This window comes from Tamandua tetradactyla, chromosome 14 (genome assembly GCF_023851605.1).
Source record: "Tamandua tetradactyla isolate mTamTet1 chromosome 14, mTamTet1.pri, whole genome shotgun sequence".
NCBI classification, from domain to species: Eukaryota; Metazoa; Chordata; class Mammalia; order Pilosa; family Myrmecophagidae; genus Tamandua; species Tamandua tetradactyla.
In genome coordinates, this window is record NC_135340.1 from 25,362,950 (window position 1) to 25,388,833 (window position 25,884).

Sequence of the window (25,884 nt, forward strand, 5' to 3'; positions counted from 1 at the left end):
TCTATTCTCCAGCAAGGGAGGTGTAGAGAGTGTAGAATGGGTAGAGGATGATGGCTTTCAAGGGGAATGGTCATTTAAGACTTGAAAAAAGAAAGCAGAGGTATGCAGATGAAGCACCTACACACACCCAGCAATAGTCCCACAGGCTGGGATCTGAAACATCACATCTATTCTAATAAGTCACTTCAATCTGGAGGGCTGTTGTAGGGGGAGAAGGAAGGAGGAAGGAAGGGGGAGAAGGCAGAGAGACCCCAAGCCACATAATCAGCAGCAAGATGATTGACATGTCTTTTCACAGTTTAGTTAGATGAATCCCACCAGCTATGATGGGAACCAATTTAAATATACTTTTTTGATCTCAGAAGTTCAACTACATGGAAAGTGGTTATACTTGACAGTATGATTTGTTATATCACAACTTATATATTTTAAATGGACAAAAAATTAGTATGATTAACAGTAACTTAAGATAAATGCCTTTGAATGGGAGCTTCCTTTCTAGTACTTTAAGGTCTGCAAGCTATGTCTAGAAAATTTACTAATGTGGAAACTGAAGACTACTTAAATTGAAGGGGGATGGAGGAGGACCTGTGGTTTTTTTTTTTTTTTTTTTTTTTTGGTTAATTGCTCTAACACTGTCCTTCAGGTGCCTGAGCGGGTTTCATATTTTCTTTAGATATCACTAGGTGCCTGAGTTCTGGCAGGCCAACTTCAATGCTGTGTGAATTCTTCCATTTTGCTCACTGTGATATGACTCTTGGGTCCAGCACTCCATTAGAACTATTAACTCCACTCATTAATTTTTGTTAGAAATCTTACATTTGGGGGGTGTTTTGGGGTATGTAGGTCCACATTCTATTTTAAGGCTGCATATTCAGTTTTCATAAATTGTTCTTGAAGTCCCAATTATTAGCCCTGTTCATCTTGTAAGTGTCAAGTCAACACCATCTTCTAGACCCCAGTTAACTGTGCCTCTCCTACAACTTTCCAGCCTTCTTCGAATTCTTCCAACAATCAGAAATTGCAAGGGAATTTTACTCCCAAGCTATTGGTGGCTAAAGGCCAGCCTCAAGATCATTTTAATGATGCCATATGCAATTAAAATGTTTAGAGATTGCTGCTCTAAATTTTTGAACTGCTTACACAGAGAGCAGTTTATATAATTTACTTTTCATTTGGTGAAATTATGAGTATAACTTAAGACATTTATATTCCTATAGCTTCTTACTGTATTCGGCAGAATAGTCAAGGCTGTGCTGTAGCAAAATTATTAGCCCTAAACCTTAGTGTTTCAACACTGAAACAAATTATTTCTCTCTCGTAGGGTTCCTCTGTCACATGGGAAGGTGTCTGCTGGTCCTTCACTCCCAGGTTTTGCTGCTTTTAGGTTCCGTATGTCCTTGCTTGCTTCTCTGGGGACACTCCTCTTTGTCTTGTGGCTCTTCTGTTAGCACCTCCAAGGTGTTTCTTTCTCTCTTTGCTTCTCCAAGGACATTTTCCTTCAAAGCTCTTTTACTCCATGAACTCTCTTAAAGGACTCCAGTAAAGGACTTAGACTCACCTTCAATGTGGAGGTCACATCTCCATAGAAACAACCTAATCAAAAACTCCCATCCAACAACAGGTCTGCCCCAACAAGAATGGATTAAAAGAACATGACTTCTCTGGGGTACCCAACAGCTCTAAACAAGCATAGTGACTCTTAGCCATTTTGGTGACTCTTTCCATTCTTCTAGGTTGAAAGAAAAGAGTTCTTTTAAGAGATGACTAGTCTATGAGGCAGAGCATATACAGAAAAGCAGTGCAACAAAAGATATAAGTAAAAGACCAGAAAAAGTAGCACCGTATTCAGAACAATATATTTTATGTTTATCATTCATTAATTGGTTTGTGCTTGCGAAGTAATGCCTATATAGTTTTCATTTCAAGAAATCACCATTAGGAAGCACTTTGGATTATAACTAAGTAGAACTCATCTGTAGATGAGAGCAAACTTGAGTGACTCTAGCTCTGAACCCCCAAACTTAGCATCAGATCCCTTGGGAAAGCTTTTGGAAAACTCAGATGCCTAGATGCCATTCTGCAACTACTGAATCCTTTCAGGTAGGGCTTTTTAGATGCTCTTGCTGTGATTCAGATTATCTGCTATGTTTGGGGACCAGCAGTCTATAGAGTTAATTTTCAAGTCACTCTTCCAAGAACTCTAACAGTGTCATGGATGTATTTTGGGGAATAATTGAATTATAAGGCGGGAGAGGAGAGAGCATTAGGAGAAACCTACTTTTATTTGTTGTTTTAAAAAATATTTTGGGAGCATGAATAAGATATGTTTGGAAGAAAGAGTTCTCTGGTTACGGAGTTTGAAAACCACTAGTTTGCAGAACAAAGCTCTGCCCTGTTTGTCTGGCACACAAGCCTTCCATGAGCTGAACTCTATCTCTTCGTGCAAATGTATTTTTCATCCTTATCCTTTCAGGTACTCTTTTCTCTTCCCCTTAACCCTGTACTCTTACCTAACCTCTTAACCCTGTAGTGCTTTCCTTATAGCCCTTTGTATTCTCACTAATATGACTGACTATGCTGCTGAATCTATTTGAAATGGCTTTTCCATCCACCCTTTGTATGCCCAGTTAATTTATAACCTTAAAGGTCTGGTTTGAAGTACCAGTTCTTCCATAGCCCTTCCAGGTTTGTTCCTCCCTGTCCCTCCCGTTTCCCAAACTATCTCACTGAAAGTTCTGTTTTCCCTGCTCTGGAGTCCCACAGCACTTCACCCTCAGCTTTTAAGTGGGATTTATCCACTTCCTACTACTGTAATGCTTTTATAACTTATCTTGGACTATAAATTATCAGAGAGAAGTACTTCTTATGGATTTAGTCATGACCTGTATCTTTGGTTAGGATAAGAATGGATTATTAATTTGGAATTACATTTTTAATGCGCAACTTCAGTCATTATTTCACAGAGAACATTGGAAATTGCTGAGTAATGATACTCAGGACAGCCTTGGTATTTTTGCATAGTTTTCTTAATGGTTATTTTCACATACTTTATTTTGTAGAACTTCTTTCGTATCATAAAACATGTTATTTGCTTCGTCATAAGGAAGGCTAGTTCTCAAAAAGTCCTTCCTTATCTTCAGTTTTCCCACATGCCAGGTTTTTAGTTGCTCATTTTGATCTTCCTCGTCAAGTCACTGGGTACCTTTAGCCTGTAAATCATGAATTTACTCTTTTTACCTATGTTTTTGGTTTTCTCTTGGTGTTTTAAGAACAGGTGCAACAATACTACCTAATTGTAATGTAATTACCTTAAAACATTGAATGAAGCTGCATGTGAGGTATAGGGGTTTTTTTTTCTCTATTATCGTTTTATTTCTTATTCTGTTGTCTTTTTATTTCTTTTTCTAAATCGATGCAAATGTACTAAGAAATGATGAATATGCAACTATGTGATGATATTAAGAATTACTGATTGTATATGTAGAATGGAATGATTTCTAAATGTTTTGTTAGTTAAATTTTTTTAATTAATAATAAAAAAAAAGAACAGGTGCAAGCTAACAGATGCTGGGAAAATAAGAACCACAGTTGACTTTGAGGTCATCCTTCTTAACTGCTAGCAGGCTCTTAAATTCTATGACTGGAGTGAATATTCTTTACTCCCAGGTTTCCCCAGGTGTAAGAAACAATCCTCAGTTTCCCTATACATGGCAAATTATATACAACTTACATCTGCAACCACTTATTCAAAGTTGTCCGGAGCAGCACTGTCCAATAGAAACATAATTCAAATCACATATATAATTTTAAATGTTCTAGTAGTCACATTTTGAAAAAATAAAAAGAGGTGAAATTGGGAGCTACGGTAGTGGCTCAATGGCGGAATTCTCGCCTGCCATGCGGGAGACCCAGGTTGGATTCCCGGTGCCTGCCCCATGTTAAAAAAAAAAAAAAAAGAAGAGAGATGAAATTACTTTTAGCAATAAATTGGATTTAACTGCATTTATCAAAAAATTAGCATTTCAGCATGTGATCAATGTTTAAAATATGAATGAGAGAGAATGTACGTTCTTTTTCCCATATTAACCTTTCAAATTACCATGTTTATTTTTTTTTCACCATATCTCTTAAGACACTAAATTTTCATTGGATGTACTTGATCTGAATGTAGATTTCACAGTTGAAAACAAAGATTTACATAGCCAAATTTTTCAAAACATACGTACAAGTTTTACAATGGCTGAATTGAATAGCAGTTTTTTAGATTTAAATGTAAATTAAGAAAAATAAAATGAAGTCAGAATTTCAGTGCCTCTTTGCATTAGCTATAGGTACAGTAGGCACGTGTGCTGGTGGCTGCCTTGTTAGATGATTCAGCCTCCAGTGCTGGTGATTGGAAAAGTCTTCTCAGCTCCCCACTTCTCTTAAGGAATCAGACCACCCACAGAGTCATTTACTCAAATCTCCAGATGTCTCCCGAGAATTTATAAATAACTGACCTAAAGATCATACTGACTCAGCTTCTCAATGAATGGTTTTGTTTTCAGTTTACCCCTGGATGGTTGTGCTTCTTTCTTATGGTATCGCAAACACTTCTGGTGTCAGCCTTAGCAAATCAAGTAGATTCTTTTCTTACCTTACCTTTCATAGTTTAATCACCAAGACATCAAATGTGACAGAGGCTCTATCAAAACCATTCTCAATTCACGTAGGAACAAGAATCCAGATCTTTCTGAATGTTGACAGTTCTAGATACTAAACTATCTATGCTAACTAACCAAAACTAACCCTTATTTACCATAGCATGGGGAATCTATGTAATCAAATCAGAACACTTATATGTGAAGATTTGAGATTGAGACCTCTGTTTTCTGGGTATACCATTATACATTATTTTAATATTATCTAACTTTGGTTGGCAGCCATTACACAACAGTTAGAAATAGTTCAACATTGTGACTGGGTAATAAAAGTTACTTTTTGATCTCTTTTGCATCAAAGTCACCAATCCAAAACATAATTTGAAATTTTATTAACAATATTTTGCAACACATGGTAAAGTTTACCTACCTCAAAACCACCTGGGGAGCTTTCTTAAAAAGGCAGATTCCTGGCCTCCCTACATTCCCAGACATTCTGATTCAGCATCTATTGGTTGGAGCCTAGAATTACAATAACGATCCAAGTAATTTTGATATGCTCTGACGATTGAGAACTACTGGCATAGACACTATTTTAATATCCTACAAGATTTTATAGTTTTGACAGTGGTTCACATTTGTTTGATGTACACTTCATGATTTTTTGCCTTATTTTATGGTTCACCTTACCTTTAATCTTGAGGCCCCAGCTATACATGTAGAAAAGGAGCAAGCAAAAACTAAGCAAATTTAAAAACCCTGTCAATTGGAATTTTAATTAGTTGTATGTTCTTCAGAAATCAAGAACTTAAAAAGGTAAATACTGGACCCATTGCAGATTATATATACAGAAATCTCAGCTAAAGCCTGGCACACATTATATCTATATTTAGAATAAACTAAGACTTCGTCTTTTATTTTAAATTCCCTACCTACCCATATGTTTTTTTTTTTTTAATCTGAGACACTTTCAAAAGGTAACATGTTTTAAAAAGCTATTTTTGGAAGATATTCATTTTCATATATTTCACCGGTAAATACTGTTAAAATAAGTCATACTCAGTTTGCAAATTTAGTTATTTTAATAATTTGAACATAATTCTATTTAGCACTATTTATACAGTTGCTCATAATATATAAATTCTTGTTTAAATCTCATTATGTTTTTAATTGTTTCATATTTGTCATTGCCATAGTTTTTTTTCTACATGTGTTAAATCTGGAGGCTTTGCCAAGTGAAAAACCAAACAAAGGGAGTGGAGTATATTAACTGGAGGAAGAGTAATTAATATGCATATCTGCACTGTAAGCAATTATCTATGGACTATTAACATCATCTCAGAATTCTCCTATATATTTTTAGTAGATTCTCTTTCCCTGTTCTGGGAAAATTATTCTGTACCTTCTTCTCCGCCCCTTCCTCCCCCCACTTCACTTATATACTTCATCCCTTTCTCCCTTGCCTTGGTTTGAGGAGGAAAATAAGAAAGTATAGATTAGAATGACTTCCCTCACCTTCTTACCAGGCAATAGAATTATGCCTACCTCCATGCATGCATCGCACTTATTTCCTCATATTAAATGTAGGCAGTGTCTCCCTTCCTATGAAAGGACCATCTCTTCACTTCCAAGTTGGATCTGGATTCTCTCTTACACTCGAGGATGTGACCCCTCATGGGTAGTTCTCTCTCTTGCATCTTGCTTCTGGTTCTTACACAAAATTTTCGGTGTGGAACACTGTTCCTCTGTTTTTTTTGCAATCTCTGTCCTACTTATTCCTTAAGTTTCACTTCTAATGCCATCTTAAGGAGATCCTATTTAAGTAAATATTAAATTCTTCCCACTCATCATTTACTTGGTAACAATCTGTTTCTTTTTCCAGAAGAGAAAATCCATGAGAGCAGGGACCGAATCAGTCTTCTTCGCTTTTGTGTTTCTAACCCCCGGCACAGTGCCTGCCTCATCGTAATTTCTTAGTATTTACTGGACACATGAATAACTTCTGCCAGGTTGGTGCATTTGAACATACCAGAGCGTAATAATTCTGCCAATGATGAATGATTAAATCATTTCCAGTTTTTTGTTTCTGCCACAAACAATACTTCATAGGTTCTTTTATAGGCTCCCCTCCAGGTATCCATGCTACAATTCCTTTAAGAATGATTTGCTGAAGCCTGTTCACTGGATCATATCATAGGGTGTAGCCATTTAAGATTCGGATACTTGACAATTAGAATTTTAACACTAATTAGCAGTTATAGTTGACTCTGAATGTAAGAGGAAAATCTCCATTTTTGTTTAGCCCAACTCCTTTTCTCAGGACTTTTCCTTCCTTGCCCTGCCAAGGAGGTGCTTATTTTTAGCACCAAAGTGTAGGTTCCAAATTGTACAGTTCTTTTTCTTTGTTTATGTATTTTCTCCCATGGTAATCTTTTAGTACGAAATATTAATCAGTTATCTTTTCCCAAAGACTTTGCTGCCTTCCACCATTATCTATGAGTGCTGGCTTCATTTTACTTCCCGGAACGGCAGTGGGTTGCTGCTGCTGCTCCTGTTTCTGCTTTGCTGCTGCTTTATATGTCACTCTCCCTTCACTTAACCGCTCCCTGTCTGCATCGTCTACACCAGGATCAACATCCTCTCTGCCTATTATGGCATTAGTAGTATTTGCTGAAAACTTTTCTGTGAAAAGGGTAACTTGCTGCTGATCAAGGGGCCTTGAGCTGATCAAAAGCATCTTCTTTTCAACCCATTGAGAAGGACCAGAATACAGCTGCCAATTGGAATTTTAGTTCGTTATCTGTCCTTTAGAAATCAAGAACTTAAAAAGGTAAATACTGGACCCATTGCAAATTATGTATACAGAATATAAGGTTTAGCATCAACTGATTTACAATCTGTAAGTCCATGCCAGAATTAGAATTGTGATATTCCTTCACGCTTCTTCCTATTCAGCGTTCTTCCCTGTTTCCCTAAAATGCCTTTGATCTCTACACAAATGCCTGATTCTTCTTTAAGTATAAGCTAAAGCAGTCTCTGATGTACCCAAATATAAATAAGCCATCTTTCTTATATATATATTGCAATTATCAGCCTATAAAGCAATTATATTTCTTTATGTTTGTTTGCTCTCATGTCTCATTACCTGGCAGATTCTAAGCTCTTAGAGGACAGGAACCATGCCATTAAAGGTATTTGGCTGTGCAATTAGAAATATCTGTGTCAGAATACATTCCTACCACTTTTTGTCTGTGTAAACTTGGGCACGCCATTTGGCTTCAGTTGCCTCATCTATAAACAAAGAATAACTAAAGAATCAACCTCAATGTTCTTATGAAGAATAAATGAGATAATGCCTATAATGTACTAAGAATGGTCATTGGCATGTCTAATCTATTTTGGCAGCCATGAAAATGTATCTCATAGATCAGGGACATCATTGACCCCTGGTCTCCACTTCCCCGTCCTGAAATCCATCCTGGTGTTTGCCCTGAGGCCATGCCTCCCACAGGCTGCTCCCAGCCAACAATGAGTGGGACGGGATACTAAGTCAGGCCCATTCGACATGGGAATACTCTGATGTCGTCTCCAGGCCTCCTATCACCTTGCTGAACTCCTAAGAACTTTCCTGTAATTTAAGGCTCTTCTACTCACTCTTCTTTCCTTCTCATTCTCCTTCAAAATTGTCAGATCTTATGGAGGCCTCCTCACACTCCTCTGGTTCCCTTCCTATGTTCCCTCACAGGTGTTTCCCCTAATACAATTTCTTGTGTGTCCAATTCCACCCTTTGGATATCTTCTTAGATGACCTGGACTAGCATTAGCGGTGGTTCTGAGAGTGGTTTGAGAAAACAGGTGGTAGTAAAATGGAGATTTGAGACTGCTTTACTCAGCATGTGGTCAGTGAAGAGGACCTAATCTGGTTGGTATGTGGGGCATGAATAGTTGCTGACACAAGCTGGCAGCTCAATTGCTAAAGGCTTCACCAGAGGTGACCTGGAAAAATGCCCTGGTAGAGAGGAATGAGCTGGTAGGTGCAATGATACAGGCATTTGAAAAATATGGAAACTATGTGCATTAAGACAGTAGGGTTGGCTGGTTATTGTCATGTTGTGTAGTAGTGTCTTTGCACCCCTATTAAAGGGAGGGCCTTTGCTGAATCCTGAATAAGGTCCAGCTTACAGTGTTGCCAGAGGGTCAGTGGCCCCACTCAGTACCCATTTCCCCAGTTGCCAGGTGTATATAATTGGAACTGATATACTTGGCTGTTGGAACATCTGTAATAGGCCCTTGACCTTGTGGGTTAAGAGCTGTTATAGTGTAGGATTGGGAATTAGTGCAACAAAGACAAAAAAAATACAGTTGTCATAGTCCTTACCATATTCACGTTTATTTTTCCAATTTGAGTCCTGCAGAAATCCCTTCTTAGAGAATGACAGTATACTACTGCAGACTGAAGTAGTGGCCTCTATCGCAGTTGTTCTGGATGATGTGATAACTTTGCTAGAGTAGGTTAATAAGATTTTAGGTACATGGTAGGTGGCCAGTGATTTGTTCAATGCATTCTTCTCCATTTCACCTAGAAAAGTAGCTCAGAAAGTGGACTCAGTATCAAAAAGATGTTATTCTTCCTATGTTAATTCAAAAATATTATATTTAGCCAATAAAAATATTGCAAGCAGGGAAAAAAGTAGATCAGAAACAGTTTGCATTTAAATGGACAAACATCAATATTTATTTACAGTTTGCCTCAGGGATATGTTAACTCTCTTGCCCCTGGATAACATAGTCCGGAGACAGCTGTACTGCGAGGATATCCAGAAAATGTCACACGATATGTTACAATAATGACATCATGCTGATAGGAGAGGATGAGCAAGAGGGAGCTAGCATCCTGGAGGCTTTGATAAGACACCTGTGTTCCAGAGTAAGTGATAAGTCCCAGGAAGCTTAAGGTACCTGCTACTTCTGTGAAATTTCTGGGTGCAATGGTCAGGGATGTGTTGGGAGATTGCCTCCAGTGTTCAAAATAAATTGCTGCACTTTGCACTCCTTACCACAAAGTAGGGAAGCACAGAACCTGGTAGGTCTTTCTGGGTGCTGGAGGTAACACATTTCATACTTAGGAACACTGCCTTGGGCCAGTACTGGGCTCTCAGTTTTAAGTGAAGCCTGGAGTAAGAAATGGCTCTGCAGAAGCTCCAGGTTGCAGCGCATCAGCCTTGACACGTGGGCCATAGGATCTAGCGGACCTATGGTTTGGGAGGTGGTAAGTAATGGGGATAGAAGTAGTAGAACGATTATGGCAAGTCCTACTGAACAAATCACAATGCAGACCCATGGAAATCTGGAATAAGGCCATGCCATCTGTAGCAGAGATCATATACTTTTTGAGAAACAGCTTTTGGCATGTTTCTTAGCCCTGGTATAGGCAGAATGCTTGACCTTGAAGCAAATTCCAAGTGCCCATGGCAAGCTGGCTCCTGCCAGGCATACCAAGTCAAAGTCAGGCATACTCAGCAGCAGCCCATTGTAAGGTAGAAATGATACATCAGGACTGAGCCCAAGGAGGCCAGATAGATGTATAATAAACTGAATTATCCAGTAGACCATATCCCTGTCAAGTACCATGATTGCACCCGTGCTCTTTCCCCGGTTCACACCTAAGTGGGGTCCTGAACAAACAGGTACAAGAGTAGGAGAAAGTCTGGGCCTGCTGCATTATACAGGCTTAAATAGATAATAAATGACTGAAATATGTAAGCTTCTGCCTTTGGATAGGTATGTAATTATTATCCTTGTTCTGTGGATTAAGAACCTGAGTCCAACTTAATTAACTAAATTAATCACTTGTAGGTAATGAATAAGGGGACTAGAAAACAGATGTCCTGCCTTGTACTATAACGTGCTTTCTACCACACCATCCTGTATTCCTATGTTTACCACAGGATGTTTTTCTCTTTGTGGAAGCAGAAGCAAATTCATTATTAGAAATGAAATTATAACACAGTTAATGTTCCACATTTAAATAATTTAAAATGCCGTGCCCCATTTGCTAACCTAAAAACTGGTATCCACATATGTTGAGTCACTTTTTTCAATTACTTGCAAAAATGGATAGAGATTGGGAGGGGCTGTGAATTTATGCATACTAATGAAACCTTAAAATAAAATGTTTCCATGTGCAACTTCCAGTCTTGTTGGATAACTTTACTTGATTGAAAATTACTTGAGAAAGATGAAATCATAAATTACCTTAAATTTACTGAAAGCCTGTGAACCACCTATATTAGGTGTGAAGCTGATGAAGTTTCATCTTGAATGGAAATAAGTTGAGAAAACAACATGGCTAACATTTCAGATACATTTCCAGAAAGGAGGTTGGCACTTAATATTATACCCACTGGGCCTAATGAAGTGGGCAAACTTGCAGATACATTTCTACCATAAGGTACATTTGCTAAAGTTCTATTTAGCATTCCCAATTCCCCCTAGTTCTCCTCATATTTCCTATTGTGCATATTCAGTCTGAACTCTTCCTTTTTCTAGCACTATAAGTTCATTTATTCATTCATTCAACAAACCTCTAAGTTACTATGTGTTAGGCAGTGAGTTCTTGATGGGATAATTTCTACCCTCATTAGTGGGTGATAAACTGCTATTGAATTACAACAATATAATACTTTATAAATGAAGAAAATAATGAAAAGAGAGGTCTAGTAACTTCTTCAGTGTCACACAGCAATTGTCTGAAGGACTTGGGTTTAGGACGAGACAGTCTGACTGTAGAGCCCATGCTTTTAGCAACTGTGTCTCTCATAAAGTTCATAGTCTGGTACCAATCACTATTTCCCTGACTTATGACATCACTAGTATATTTCTGAGGAAAACAGTAAACTTGAATTCCACTAGGAAAGCTAAGCATAATGGCAAATAAAACAAAGAAGGTCTTTTGGGGTCTGTCATGTATATTTGTGGGCCTCTGGCAGCATATTTTTGGCCTCAGACCACTAGTTTTTATTTGGGTGCATGGTCTGGGAATCGAATCCGGGTGTCCCACCTGGAAGGAGAGCATTCTACCACTGAAATACCCGTGCACCCTCCACTGCTTATTTTATTTTATTCTAAATCATTTGGAAATATTCTGAAGAACATTGTGCCTGAGTCAGCTGCTGTAGAATTTGTCATTCTAGATAGAAGGAAAATTATTGTGGGCACCTTTATATGTGCCACAGCAATCGTAACGCAAATGAAATGAAAGTATAAATCAACAATAAGTGATAGGCGCAAGTTTATTTTCAGAATGGATGTAAGTGTAGTACAAGAGGGATTATATTGATAAGACTTCCTTGTTAGCCATAAATTTGGGGAATGAATAGTTTATTTTGAGTTCCTTAGCATCACAGATATAATGGTTCTAAGTGATATGCTTAACAATAAAACAAACAAAATTACCTAATAAAAGAATGCTATTACTGAAACTGACTTGAGAGATCCAACTGATAGTGCCCTAGTATAATTTTTGGAAGATGTCCCCTTACCATACCTGTAATTTCTTCACAACAGTATTTTAAAAATATGTGGTTTCTTTTAATAGACACAGGGTCTTAGATATTGGAAAAAATAAAATTTTCGTATAAATGAGACGAAAGACGCCCTATAGAGCAGGGGTTAAAAAACAACCTGAAACTTTCTTTCGAAGACAGAAATAATCCTGTGGTTCATGACAGTAAGAAACATTTACTTTTAACAAAAGCACTATACTGCATACGCTTGTTACCTACAACAACCTTTGAAGCTACCTTAATACACAAAGTTTGCTAAAATAAAAAGTAAACAAAGTGCCTGTCACCATTTGTACATCCTGGCCTGATAGTCCTATCATCATTTCCAACTGGTCCTTGGGTGTTTTGTTTCCCAGTTGTACGCATTCATGCCCATCTGCTCCATTGGCACTGTGACAGTTCACACCCTGGTTAGAGCCCTAACTTGCCTAGCAGAGGTTTCAAGTCTATGTGTAAATAAAAACTTTTCCATTGAGCTCTGATCTATTAGAATAACTCCCTCCATTTATTTTATATTCACTTTAAGTTCAGCCATAATTCAACTCATCCACAAGACTATTTTTTTAAAAATAAACTTTTAACTTTGGAGTAGATTTGGATATATAAAAAAGTTGCAAAGGGTGGGCCATGGTGGCTCAGCAGGCAGAGTTCTCGCCTGCCATGCCAGAGACTCGGGTTCGATTCCTGGTGGCTGCTTGTGCAAAAAAAAAAGAGGTTGCAAAGATAATGCAGAGAGCTCCCATATATCCCACACCCAGTTCTCCTATTACTAACATTTTACATTAGCATGATATTGAAACAATTAATGAACCAATATTAATGCATCCTTACTAAATAATTCCCATATCTTTTTCAGATTTCCTTACATTTTACCTAATATTCTTTTCTGTTCCAGGATCCCAACATTACATTTTGTTGTCCTATGTCCTTAGGCTACTCTTGGCTGTGACTGTTTCACATACTTTCCTTTTCCTTATTTTTGGTGACCTGGAGATTTTTTAGATCTGAATTTAAACATAGAATGTCCCTCAATGGGATTTGCCTGCTGATTCTCATCACATCATATGAAGTGCACATACTATCAACAGGACATCACCGTTGAGGTTAAACATGATCCCTTGGATGAGATAGTGTTTATGTTTCTCCACTCCATGGTTATGCTTTTTAGCTCCTTTTTTTTTTTGTTTTGTGCTCATTGGAAGGTAGTGATTGTGAGGAGCACACACTTAAGGATTGGAGAATTATCTTTCACCTCCTTGAGAATTAATCGGTTTTGTACATTAAAAAAATAATTCTTCTGCACAGGAAATTTTTCTGTTATTTCTCATATATTTATATATTAATCATTTATTTATATCAGTATGGACAACTGGATATTATTTGTATATTCTGAGTTATAATCCCATAATACTTTATTTTGCTGCTCAAGTGGTACCAGTTTTGGCCATTGGGGACTTTTTCAGTTGGCTCCTATGTTCGTTTGAAATACTTCAATAATCATGAATTCTTCTTTTTTTTTTTTACTACTCCCTTACTTTCTGGCCATCCAAGATTTCCCAGCTTCATTTTGTATATTTCCTGTCTATTCTTGGTTAGCAAGCTTTCCAATGGGAATGGTATTAGAAATAGTTATACTGATGCTTGCTATTGGTATGTTGTTGATTTTAGACCCTCTCAGCTGATGGAGGAAGGAAAAATGACCAGTATATATATATATATATATATATATATATATATATATATATATATATATATATATATATATATATATATGTGTGTGTGTGTGTGTGTGTGTGTGTGTGTGTGTATGTGTGTATAAATAATATATAAATATGTATGCACACCCATGTGAATATGTACATATCCATAAATCTATATCTCACTCACTTTGACATATCTGCTTCTACATCAAGTTAAAAACAAGTTTGAACTGATGCGTCAACTCTGATCATGAATACATGGATCATTCTTTCTTCCCTTGTTTGTGTATAACCTCCCACTTCAATAGTGCTAAAACTGGCTTCCAACATCCCATCCATTTACTTAACTGCTCAATTGCAGTATACATGTTTAGTGATCTCAGAATTCCTAACCTGTATCCTGTGGGAGACACTTTTATCATATAGAATAATCCTATGTATAGATCCTTTTACTTTTATTATTGAAGACTCTGCTCGCTTCCAAAGTCACTAAGTTCAGCACATTTCACCCCCCCCCACTCCCTTCAGTGAAGCTGTTTTACATTTGTAATACAGTGAGACTTTTTGCTACATTCTGCATTTCCACCTTGGTATCCCAGGATCTCCTATATGCATTTTTTAAAACTTTGCATACATGAAGGTTCACACTTTATGGTGTAAAGTTGTACACATGTGGTGGCTTGGAGCTATGTACTCTGGAGGAAAAAACATGTTCTTAAACTTAATTCATTCCTGTGGGTGTCGACCCATTGTAAATAAGACCATTTTAGGAGGTTACTTCAGTTGACGTGAGGCCCAACTGAATCAGTATGGCTCTCAATCTTATCACTGGACTTCTTTATAAGCAGAATGGAATTCACCCACAAAGAAAATCATAGAAAATCCAGCTTCTGGAAGTCATTGGAACTAGGAAGAGAAAGAAAATACCAACATGTGCATTTCCACGTGACAGAAAAGCCAAGGGCCAAGGCTAATCAACAGTAAGCCCTAACACCAGTCTTTTCAGGAAAGCATCACTTTGATGCCACCTTGATTTTGGACTCCTCCTAACCTCAAAGCCATATATTCCTGCTGTTTAAACCAACACATTGCACAGTTGTTTTAGCACCTGGGAAGCTAAAACAGTGGGTTTTGACAAATGCATAGTGTGTCACATATCCCCTTTACAGTATCATAAGAATAGTTTCACTAACCTAAATACACTTTGTTTTTCTTATTCAACTTTCTCCACTTCAGAAAACTATTTTTCAAGTTACAATTTTTCTTCTCTCCAACCATGACTTCTCTCTTGGAATGGTTTCCATAAAAAGGTGATCTACATCTCAGTGTCTATTAAAGGAGTGACATTAAAACTGGAGAATCTTTCTGAGTGAAAGATCTTGTCTTTGCTTTATAAGATTGAAAAAAATGAGCAAAATCTTCATGCTGTTATGATTACTGCCAACCTAACCAAGAAATACTTTGAAATATTTCAAAGAAATACTTTGAAAATGTTCTATGAGTAGTAACTTATGTATTTATTTGTGTGTGTGTATTTCACTATCCGATCCCTTGTTATCTGATTATATGGTGTATGTTCTTATAAACAGCCATTAACTTTTGGACCCAGGGTTGAACTAACAAGAAGGTGAAAGATGCTTACTGCCTAATACATAACTAGAATAACCACTTTCTAATTTACTATCATAAAATACACGTTGGATACTGAATCAAAGCCCTTACAAAATACATGTTCAAATCTTAATCTGCTTTCCTGTGAGTATGAACTTTTCTTAGTAGGACTTTTTGAAGATTTAATTATTAGTTAAGGTGTGGCCAATCGAATTAGAGTGGGTCTTAATTTGTAAGAGTAGAAGCTTGTAAGAAAGGGGGTAATGCAGACACAGTCAGTCAGGAAAAGCCACAAGAAGAAGCCTGTAGAAGACAGGCGTCAGAAGAAGCCAGAGAGAAGGGACAGAGGTCACCATGTAATGGAGAATTACCATCACCAGAGCACTGCTGGCTACAGGAGAGCATGGTCTTGGTGACCTCTTGATGTGGAACTTCTAAAACTGTGAGACAGTAAATGGTTGTTGTTTAAACCAATCCATTGTGTGGTATTTGTCATATCAGCTCTGGCAAACTAAGACAGTATATTGTGGGCATTAGGCACAATTTCAGCATCCCATTCAATTAATCTTTACAAATGTTCAGAAATTGAGAGAAATCAATGACCCCTTATCACCAAATGGTTAAAGCAGGATTTTTGGAAGTGAGCTATTTTCTAAAAATCTAGAAGAGGTGAGAAACAAAGCTTATATGGGCACTCAAATCAAAATTCCTTTGTATTCTAATTTGGCTTTATAAATATAAGCTTTGATACTTGAACCTTTTATTTTGTGTACTGTTATTTTTTTACTGACACAAGGAAAATATGTCTGTTTACTGTAGAACAAATGCAGTTTCCTTAAAACATTTTAAAAACATGCAAAAGTTCATGTTTTATAATGATACAAGGGTTTCTTTAGGTAGGAGTTCTGCATTTCAGAGGATCCATATGTGACACAGTGAACAATTGGGAACATTAGCTGATAATGATATGATCATTTTTGGCAGGCTCTTCAGGCAGTTCTGGCAGAAGTGTAGTGATACATTAGTCATTTTCACAGAGAAGATACTGGTCCATGCCAGTCTCTTATTTGGGGTGCCATCTGCACCTTTTTTATATCAGTAAATTCAAAAAAGAAAATATATCCATTGATGGATACTATTTCTATTTCTTTATCATTACTTAAAGCAAACTATACTCTTCTCACAATATAATAGATAGTACATATAACTAAAATTGCCTATTAGCATTCTTTATTAACTGGAGTACCTGTCTAAAATTTTCTGCAATTACTTTTAACACTTCCATTTTATCTATATTGCCCATGTTTGGAGCCCTTAGCTAAACATAACAGTAGACAGTGAGTTATACTTTTAGATTAATTAATGATGGAGCTAATGACCCTCATTGTTTCAGTTCATTTAACTATAAATATAGTAATAAGAAAACACAATATTTGAATAGGATGGGCTGTATTTCTGTCAAGGGTAGCAACTATTAAAGTTAACTAAGCTTAAAGATTGGTGAAAACATTATGGAAGCAGGCCTTTAAAGTTTGCTGACTTAACTCATCTAACTAAATGTTTAGATAAATAATATAAGTTAAATACTGCATATAAACACTATGAATAGAGGGGTTATATTTCACTCATGCTTTAAACATTGTAAACATTGAATAGATATTTGTTGTGCTGAATTGAGGAACAGATGGACTTGCCAGAGTGACTTAAGGAACCTCCTGAAATAGTCAAGAAAAGGAATTAGCAGGCATGCATCAGTATAAAATAGGATCTAAAAGAATGTATTCTCACCATTGTTATTTGGGGGCTGGGGTAAGAAAAGAGAAATATTATTTACCCCCAGATCTGCATGCAATTGTGAAATTTTGTAATTTTGCTGAATTTATTAGATGTCAGAGCAAATGGGGTTATTCATGACAAATAAAGATTGTTTTTGAATTTAATGCATGTGCTCACTCGTGGGAAGCAGAGAAGGATAAATGAAGGGAGGTTGACAGTCAGTGGGAACGATTTAGAATTCCAACTTTCCAGCCTAGAAGATTGGTATAGTCAACTCAAAAGGGAAGATGTTTAAAAATATAAATATGACATTTAAAATATTTTAAGGTAGACGTTAGGAGCCAAAAAATTGAAATTGAATCTGCTAAATACAAATTTTAAAAATTAAAAAGACATTTCTATCCATCCATTTAACTAGTCACCACCTCTTTATCATATTAAATGCCATATATTTTGTTAAGCAAAATTGGTAGAATGGTGAGAGACTTAGGTATTGCCCTCATGGAAGTCACAATCTATTGGGAGTGAAAGACAATAAATAAATTAATACATAGGGAAAATTGCTGTAAAAGAAATAAACATTTTGCTTTTTTAAAGAGAATACTGGGAGGTCAGTACCACACGGCTAAGGGGGTCAGAGAAGTCCTTATTACAGAGTTAGTGTTTAACCAACTCTTGAAGGATATGAAATTGTGAAAGAGCTCAGTAAGGGATATTCCAGGAAGAAAGATTAAAATGCAGAGTGACCACAAGACAAAAAGGTTTGGAAATAAGAGAAGTAAGGCTGATTAGATAACTAGAGTTGCAGGAGGTAAGGTGGTACATATAGGTCCTTGTGGGCCCCTGTGTGGAGAATGGACTTTTCTCTGAAAACATTGAAGGTTTAAGGAGAGAAATAACATGATCTTGTTAATATTTTTAAATTATCCATCTAGATTGTTTTGGGAGAATAAATTGGAAGAAAGAGAGAGGAAATAGGGACTCTAATTTAAACAGAAATAGAATAGGACCTGAGGATATTAAAGTATGGCTAGGAAATCGCAGAAATTTGTACATTTAGGGCGAAGTGGATTTATATGAAGACAATTCGGCTAAGACTCTCTGTGTCCCAAGGCACAGTAAGATGCAGAGGTGAATCACATATCTACTGTGATGAGGTGGTGAAGACAGACATACACCAAAACACGACAAAACAAGACGGATTGTGATCAGGGCTCTGATGAAAGTACAAACACAAAACCTTTTCCTTCCAAGGGATTAGAGAAGGCTATTGAGGAATAGCATTTTAATTGGGATTTAAAACAACAGATAAGCATTTAACAGGGGTAAAACAGGACAGAAAAGGTCTAAAAGAAGATAAGACAATATAATAAAAAATATTCTAGCAAGAAAGTATGATGATGATGAGACTAATGATGATGATACTAACACTAATACTTATCTTTTTTTTGAATGTGCAGATTTTATTGAGATATATTCACATGCCACATATTCCTTCTGAAGTATACAATCAGTATCTCACCGTATCATCCCTTAGTTGTGTGGTCATCATCAAATCCAATTTCAGACCATTTTCATTCCTCCAAAAAGAAAAATATCAGATAGATACAAAAAAGAGAAAACTGCAAACACCCCCGATTCTTTATCCCTCCCACCCCATTATTGGCCTCCGGTATTGTTGTGGTATAACTGTGACTGTTGAAAAAGAATATTAAGGTAGTCATGTTCATCTTTTATTGAACATTTCATATGCCCTAGACACTAGACTAAATGTTTCTTTTGGTGCTCACACTATTCTGAAGGATAGGCAATATAATTCCCATTTTATAGACAAGGAAACCAGTACTCATAGAGTTTAATTGACTAGCCTAAGGCCAAATGGATCCATATGGCTGATAATTGGTGAGGTGAAATCCAAAACAAAGCACATTTTTTCTCTATTGCTCATGCTTTTTTTTTGAAATGCAATTTTATTGAGATATATTCACATACCATATAATCATCCAAAGTGTACAATCAGTGGTTCACAGTATCATTGTGTAGTTGTGCACTCATCACCACATTTCTATTACTCCAAACAAATACATATAAGAATAAAAATAAAAATAAAAATAAAAGAACACTCCAATCCCTATCATTTGTTTATATTTTGCCCTTATTTTTTATTCATCTGTCCATACAATGATAAAGGGAGTGTTGGTCACAGCGTTTTCACAATCACATGGTCACACTGTAAAAGCTAAATAGTTATATAATTGTCTTCAAGAATCAAGCCTACTGGATTACAGTTCAACAGTTTCAGGCATTTCCCTCTAGCTATTCTAACCCACTAAAAACTTCTGAGATATCTGTATAATGCATAAGAATAACTTCCCGAATGACCTCTCAACTCCATTTGAAATCTCTCGGTCATCTGAAACTTAATTTTGTTTCATTTCTCTTTCCCCTTTTGGTCAAGATGGCTTCTCAGTCCCACAATGCTGGGTCCAGGCTCATCCCTGGTGTCATGTCCCAAGTTGCCACGAAGATTTATATCCCTAGGAGTCATGTCCCACGTCGTAGGGGAGGGCATTATGGCCGAAGATTTTAAACTCGATGATGGAAGGAGCATTTTGTTCAAGGTGCCCGAAGTATATATGGGTGATGTGGAAGGCTTCACAGCAGAGGGACAGAAAATGTTGGGGAAAGGACTGGGAGAGTAAGTTGGTTCCAGTTCAAGGAGCATCACTAGTCCTACGGTAAGAAGTTTAAATTTTAGAAAATAGGGAACCACCAATAGTTTTTAACCAATGGAAAGATATTACCAGAGCTGTGTTTATAAGAATAATATGGTTGCTGACTGAATAATTGTCTAAAATTTGGAAAACATATATAGAAACACCATTGCTATTGCAATAAGTAAGATATGAAGTAATCAACTTTTTAATTTAAAAGGTGGCTGATGAACGCTAATATACAATTTCATGTTAGAGAAATGTATGTTTAGAAAAAAAGGATTTAGAGAATGGATAGTAATATGGGAAATAATGAAACCCTTGATTTACAAATATATCTAAATAAAACTTGATTTACAAGTATATCTAAATAAGGCTACTTGGCTATGTTTGAATGAAATGAAAATTGGACAAATTGAGAAACTAGACTGTATAAAGTTATTTTGAATGAAGAAAGATGCATGAATAAGAATTATTGTCTCTCTAGGAGTGAATAAAGGTGTTACGTGAAGAAATGGCCAGGAAGATAATACTGGAAGAGAACAAAATAGAGGGGGAAAAAAAGAGAGAGAGAGAGAAGAGAACAGCAGGGGAATTGTGTTTACAAGATGATATTTGAAAATATTTGTAGGAAAAAGAAAATAGGCAATGACTATTGATTATCTCCTATGAGATATCACCTATTTTTCATACCAGCCACATAAATCATGTGGTAGGTTCTATTATCTTCCTTCTACAAATCAGGAAACTGACACCTAGAGGACTAAGTTGAAGTCTTTTGATCATATAATTAGTAATTTTGGATTTAGAATTTAAACTTCAATACTCAATTTTTTCTACTAAAGCATTGTGCTTCTGATATAACTTATATAATGAAAGCCCATTTCTAATCTCAAAATGTTGAAAATAAGAGACTTTATAGAGTTATATAGAGACTGATAATAGAGATTGTGCAAAATAATAAAATGGTGCCTTAGTTTAAAGTAATTTGAATACAAATCACAAAACAATGCATTTCCAAATGGCTTAAGTTAACAGCTAGATGTACTGGAAGAATACTAGGGTGTTTTATAAGCTCACGTGTTTTAAGAGGAACTGCAAAGCTTTATGGAATCCAGAAAATTGTCTTTTTCCTTTTTGTTTTGGCTTTTCTTTGAACATCTGCTTTACTCCCCTCTCGCTCTGTTGGTTGCTTCACATTTTCATCATGTAGGTGGTAATAGCTCAGACTGTGGCTCCGTGTTTTAAAATTTCATGCATACAAGGTGAGAACTAGCTGTCTCTGGATTCCACAGTCACACTCGAAACTGAGAAAATCTGACAAGTGACTTTAGGTCAGGTATCTGAACCTGGACCAATCAGCAGTTGTATGTGTGTGATGAGGGGCCAAAGTGCAAAACACGTAACAAAATCAAACTACCAGAGCCGCACGGGTGGTTCAGGGGTAGAATGTTCACCTTTCATGAGGGAGACCTGGGTTTGATTCCCGGACCATGAGCTCCCCGCTCTCCCAAATCACACTACCAATGACATGATTTTCTATCAGTTACAAAATAGAATAAAAATTTATGGAGCCTTAGCAAAAGTTATTCCATACTAGATCAACCGAACTTAATTCAATTAGAACTGATAGACTCTGGCTAGAAATTCAATATGACTGATAAGATTTCTGTACATTCTGGCATTAAATGAATAACACATATTACACTTGAAGACATAGATTTTTTTTCATGAAATGTAAATTAAGAATGTGCAAATGTGACCTCTTAATTTAGAATAACTATCATTTAGCTGGCTGCTATTCATAAATACAATAAAAATTTCCAAACTATACTAGTAACTAAAGAGAAACTTCACTTACCAGTAACTAGGATATATTGAAAGCTTGCTTTATACAAGGCATGCTATTAAACACTTTATCTCTATTTCTCATTTAATCTCTAAATATCCTATGAGATAAGCACAATCCATACTTCCATTTTATCAATGGATAAACTGAGTCCTTATATGATTTTTATGAATTATCTTTCTTGCAGTGAATAGCTTTAAGAAAAACATTTTACTATATGACAGGTCTGTGAGTATAACTGCAGCTGGCTAATGTAAATTAAAAAGGCTATTTTGTTGTCGAAACCTATTAGTGAGAGGCGGGAAAAACGTTTTGCCAGTGATTAAGAATAGATCCAATTTTGAGAAATAACAATATCCTTTTACTTATCTATAATTAACAAAACAACTTCATTGATATTTTAAGTCATAATGGCATGGTATTTCTAATCTTGCAGGTGAGACCCAGTACCTCAGTTAAAGAATAGCTTACCTTCCAATCAATTATGGCTTACCAGGGAGCTCAGCTGGCCGACACACATCTTCAGTCATAGCATAAACAAAGGAGAAGAAACCTATTAAATCTGGTTGGCAGAATACCCAGAGAATACTTGTTTCTGTAGCTACTACTTTGGCTGTGTAAATGATGTCCCCCAGAAAAGTCTGGATTTCACATGAAATCTCACGAGGGATCCATTTAATACCTGAAGTGACAAGAGGTGACTCTGGAAATGCCAAACAGAAGTATCAAAATAGTCTATTGTTGGAGAGCGGTTGTCCATTGCGGTTTCTCTTCCATTCAGTTAGTAAAAAGTTATTGGCTATTGTCTGATAGAGGCAAATTCATTTCCAAAATAGCAAAACAAAATAAATCAGATAAACTGAAGCAAAACAAGTTATATTTAACTCACCACTTTCTAAACATCTTTGAATTTTTGGACGGATGCTCCCTAAATTATATTTGAATAGTATTACTAGAAAATGTATCTGCAGGGCAGGTTTGTGTCACTTTGTTTAGGTTGAAAGACAGTCTAAGGACTTTGAGAGGGGTTTGGAGAAGGGTAAATGGCTGGTAGCTATTGTTTCCAGTTTTTGAAAATAAGGTTTATGCAAATGAAACAAGCTTGACGTTCTCCAAAATAGAGTGGATCCTGGATTAAAAGTAGGATGGAGGTTAACAAATGTCCCCTCTGAAATTATATATAAATGTGAGAAGACCCTGCCTACTCCTAGAAATAGTTGTGACTTAAGGCTTACATCTTGTTGTGTTAGAGGCACATATGAGCAATATCGGCTCCTCTGAAATATCCCGAAACCTTCCTTACTGTGACGGGAGTAAATAGCTGCTGTGACACTGAAAGTTACTCCTTTTTTCTGTCGTGGCCTCTCTTCTAAGCGATTTTTCTGGTGTTCAGCAGTACATACAGTTGTGCTCTCAAGGATGTATGTGTTAAATGCATTTCCTCTTTGTCACCCCAAATGAGAGTAAAATTTGAGAGCAGCTACCCTCCCTGCCGAAATCCAAAGCCACAATAATTAACTATTACATGCCTTATAATAGCATGAAGAAATTATCCATGTTCAACATAAGCTACATAATAGACCTGACAAATAATAAGTATTCCTAAATCTTTGTGGAATATTATTCTATGATTTCATACATTGCACAAACCACTCTGATTACTTCAAGACACTTATTCCGTTTATAAAATCTTCCACTGATACTTTCTCAAAATTACTATACTCTGAGTCCATAAGGCAACAGGGGATTTCCTTTCCTAACATTGTGGATAACAAGCATATATCTAAAAATACACTGCCTTGCTACCAATGGTCATCCTAAATTCCCCTTCTTAGTAGGTAATTTTTTTTCCCTTGTAATATTTAGAATTCCAATAACTCTGGGGCTCTTCCTTCATTTAGTAGCCCCTGTAGTTTCCTAGTATCCCACATCTGGAAAAGAGTCATCCCCTTTATTTCTATAATTCTCGAGTTTGGAATGTTTTGAAGAAACATACAATAGAGTTATCTTGTTGTTTGCCAGCTTGAAAAATTAAAGTTTTCTTTTCGTGAGAAAGGTTGTATAATTTCAAGTGCTTACTAGCTTCTCAAATATCTCTACCACCCAATTTTTATCCTCTAATTGGCTCTTGAGCTGGATTTCCACCATCGGTATCTCTCTGTCCTGGTATATAATCGGTTAAAAAAAAAGACAGAGGAGACAAAGATATAGGAGAGAAGACTAAGCTTTCAGAAGCATAAGCATTCCTAGGAGAACTAACTTTGATGTTTTGACAATCTACCTTCACAAGAGAGAAAAGTTCAGTAGAAGGAGGATAGAAAGAATTTAAAACTTAAAGTAAGAAAAAGGGGGAGAGGCTTGATGGGCCTATATTGATGTTCTATATGGAAAGTCTCATGTAATAATGATGTACTTTATACAAATACATTTCATCATTACTTAAATCAACCGAAAAATCTTTTAAGATTCTCTGCCCAAATCCAACTTAAAGATAAGTCATTATGCCTTATATTCAACATGATGTGTGCACAGATTTGCTGTTACATGAGAATAATTTTAGCAGAAAATGAAGTTTGGAAAAATTCACAGAACAAATCTAAGTGTTATTCTATACTTCTAAAGGTCCTAAACTGAAGATGATCTGTCCAGGTAGTTCTAGTTTGCTAGCTGCCGGAATGCAATATACAAGAATCAGAATGGCTTTTAAAAGGGGAATTTAATAAGTTGTTAGTTTACAGTTCTAAGGCCGAGAAAATGTCCCAATTAAAACAAGTCTATAGAAATGTCCAATCAAAGGCATCCATCCAGGGAAAGATACCTTGGTTCAAGAAGGCCGATGAAGTTCAGGGTTTCTCTCTCAAGTGGAAGGGCACATGGCAAACACAATCAGAGTTTCTCTCTCATCTGGAAAGGCACATGGCGAACACAACGTCATCTGCTAGCTTTCTCTCCTGGCTTCCTGTTTCATGAAGCTCCCTGGGAGGCATTTTCCTTCTTCATCTCCAAAGGTCGCTGGCTGGTGGACTCTGCTTCTCATGGCTATGTTGTTCTACTCTGCTCTCTCTGAATCTCTTTCTCCAAAATGTTTCTTCTTTTACAGGACTCCAGAAACTTATCAAGACCCACCCAAATGGGTGGAGGCATTTCGTCATCTAATCCAGTTTAACAACCACTCTTGATTACATCACATCTCCAGGGAGATGATCTAATTACAGTTCCAAACATACAATGATGAATAGGGATCAGAAGAAATGGTCGCCTTTACAAAATGGGATAAGGATTAAAACATGGCTTCTCTAAGGGGCATACATCATTTCAAACTAGCATAGTAGTATTGTTAGGGAATGATAAAATTGCAAACATCTCATCGATAAAACTTTCTAAATCACATATGTTGTTACCAATTAAGTCATAAACCAGTAATTATTTGAAAATATCTTCATATAATCTATAAATTTCATAAATCATTTATGAGATTTCTCAAGACTGAGGTTAGTTGTTTTTAACTTATGCACTACATGTTTCTCAGTCATTATTTTAACACATATTGAAACACAGGGGGCTTTTTCAGTGCATAAAAATACAAGTCAAAGTAGGATGATATTGCAAAGTATAAAGCTTTGATGCATTACATAATAATGATGAAAATCAGCTTATAAAAATTCAAACTGCATTTTATGAAACTATCCTATAGCCCGAAGCTTGGAAATTAGAGTACCCACACAGTAGGAGAGTACAAATGAGCACCTACGCGGGCGGCTGCTATAAGAAAGAACAACCAACACACTATAAGACAGAAAGAAGCAAAGTGAAATACCGATTATTCAAGTGGTGCTTAACTTTATTAAGCCAAGAGAACCCTATTACTGAAAGTCTGTATCTCACAAAGGCAAATTACTTTGTTCATGAGCTATCTTGTGGCTGCCAGTCAAGGCCTGCCATTCACCTAAATGAAACAGTAGCCTTGAAAATGTTAAATAGACATTACAGCCAATGCAATATTGAAAACCTTTTCATTTGTAAGTT

General features: G+C 36.4%; 1 pseudogene; it reads right to left on the reverse strand.

The window, feature by feature from the left end:
- Positions 1–620: 620 nt before the first annotated feature.
- Positions 621–7,380, reverse strand: LOC143655263 (ubiquitin-conjugating enzyme E2 variant 1 pseudogene; annotated as a pseudogene).
- Between the last annotated feature and the right edge of the window lie 18,504 nt (positions 7,381–25,884).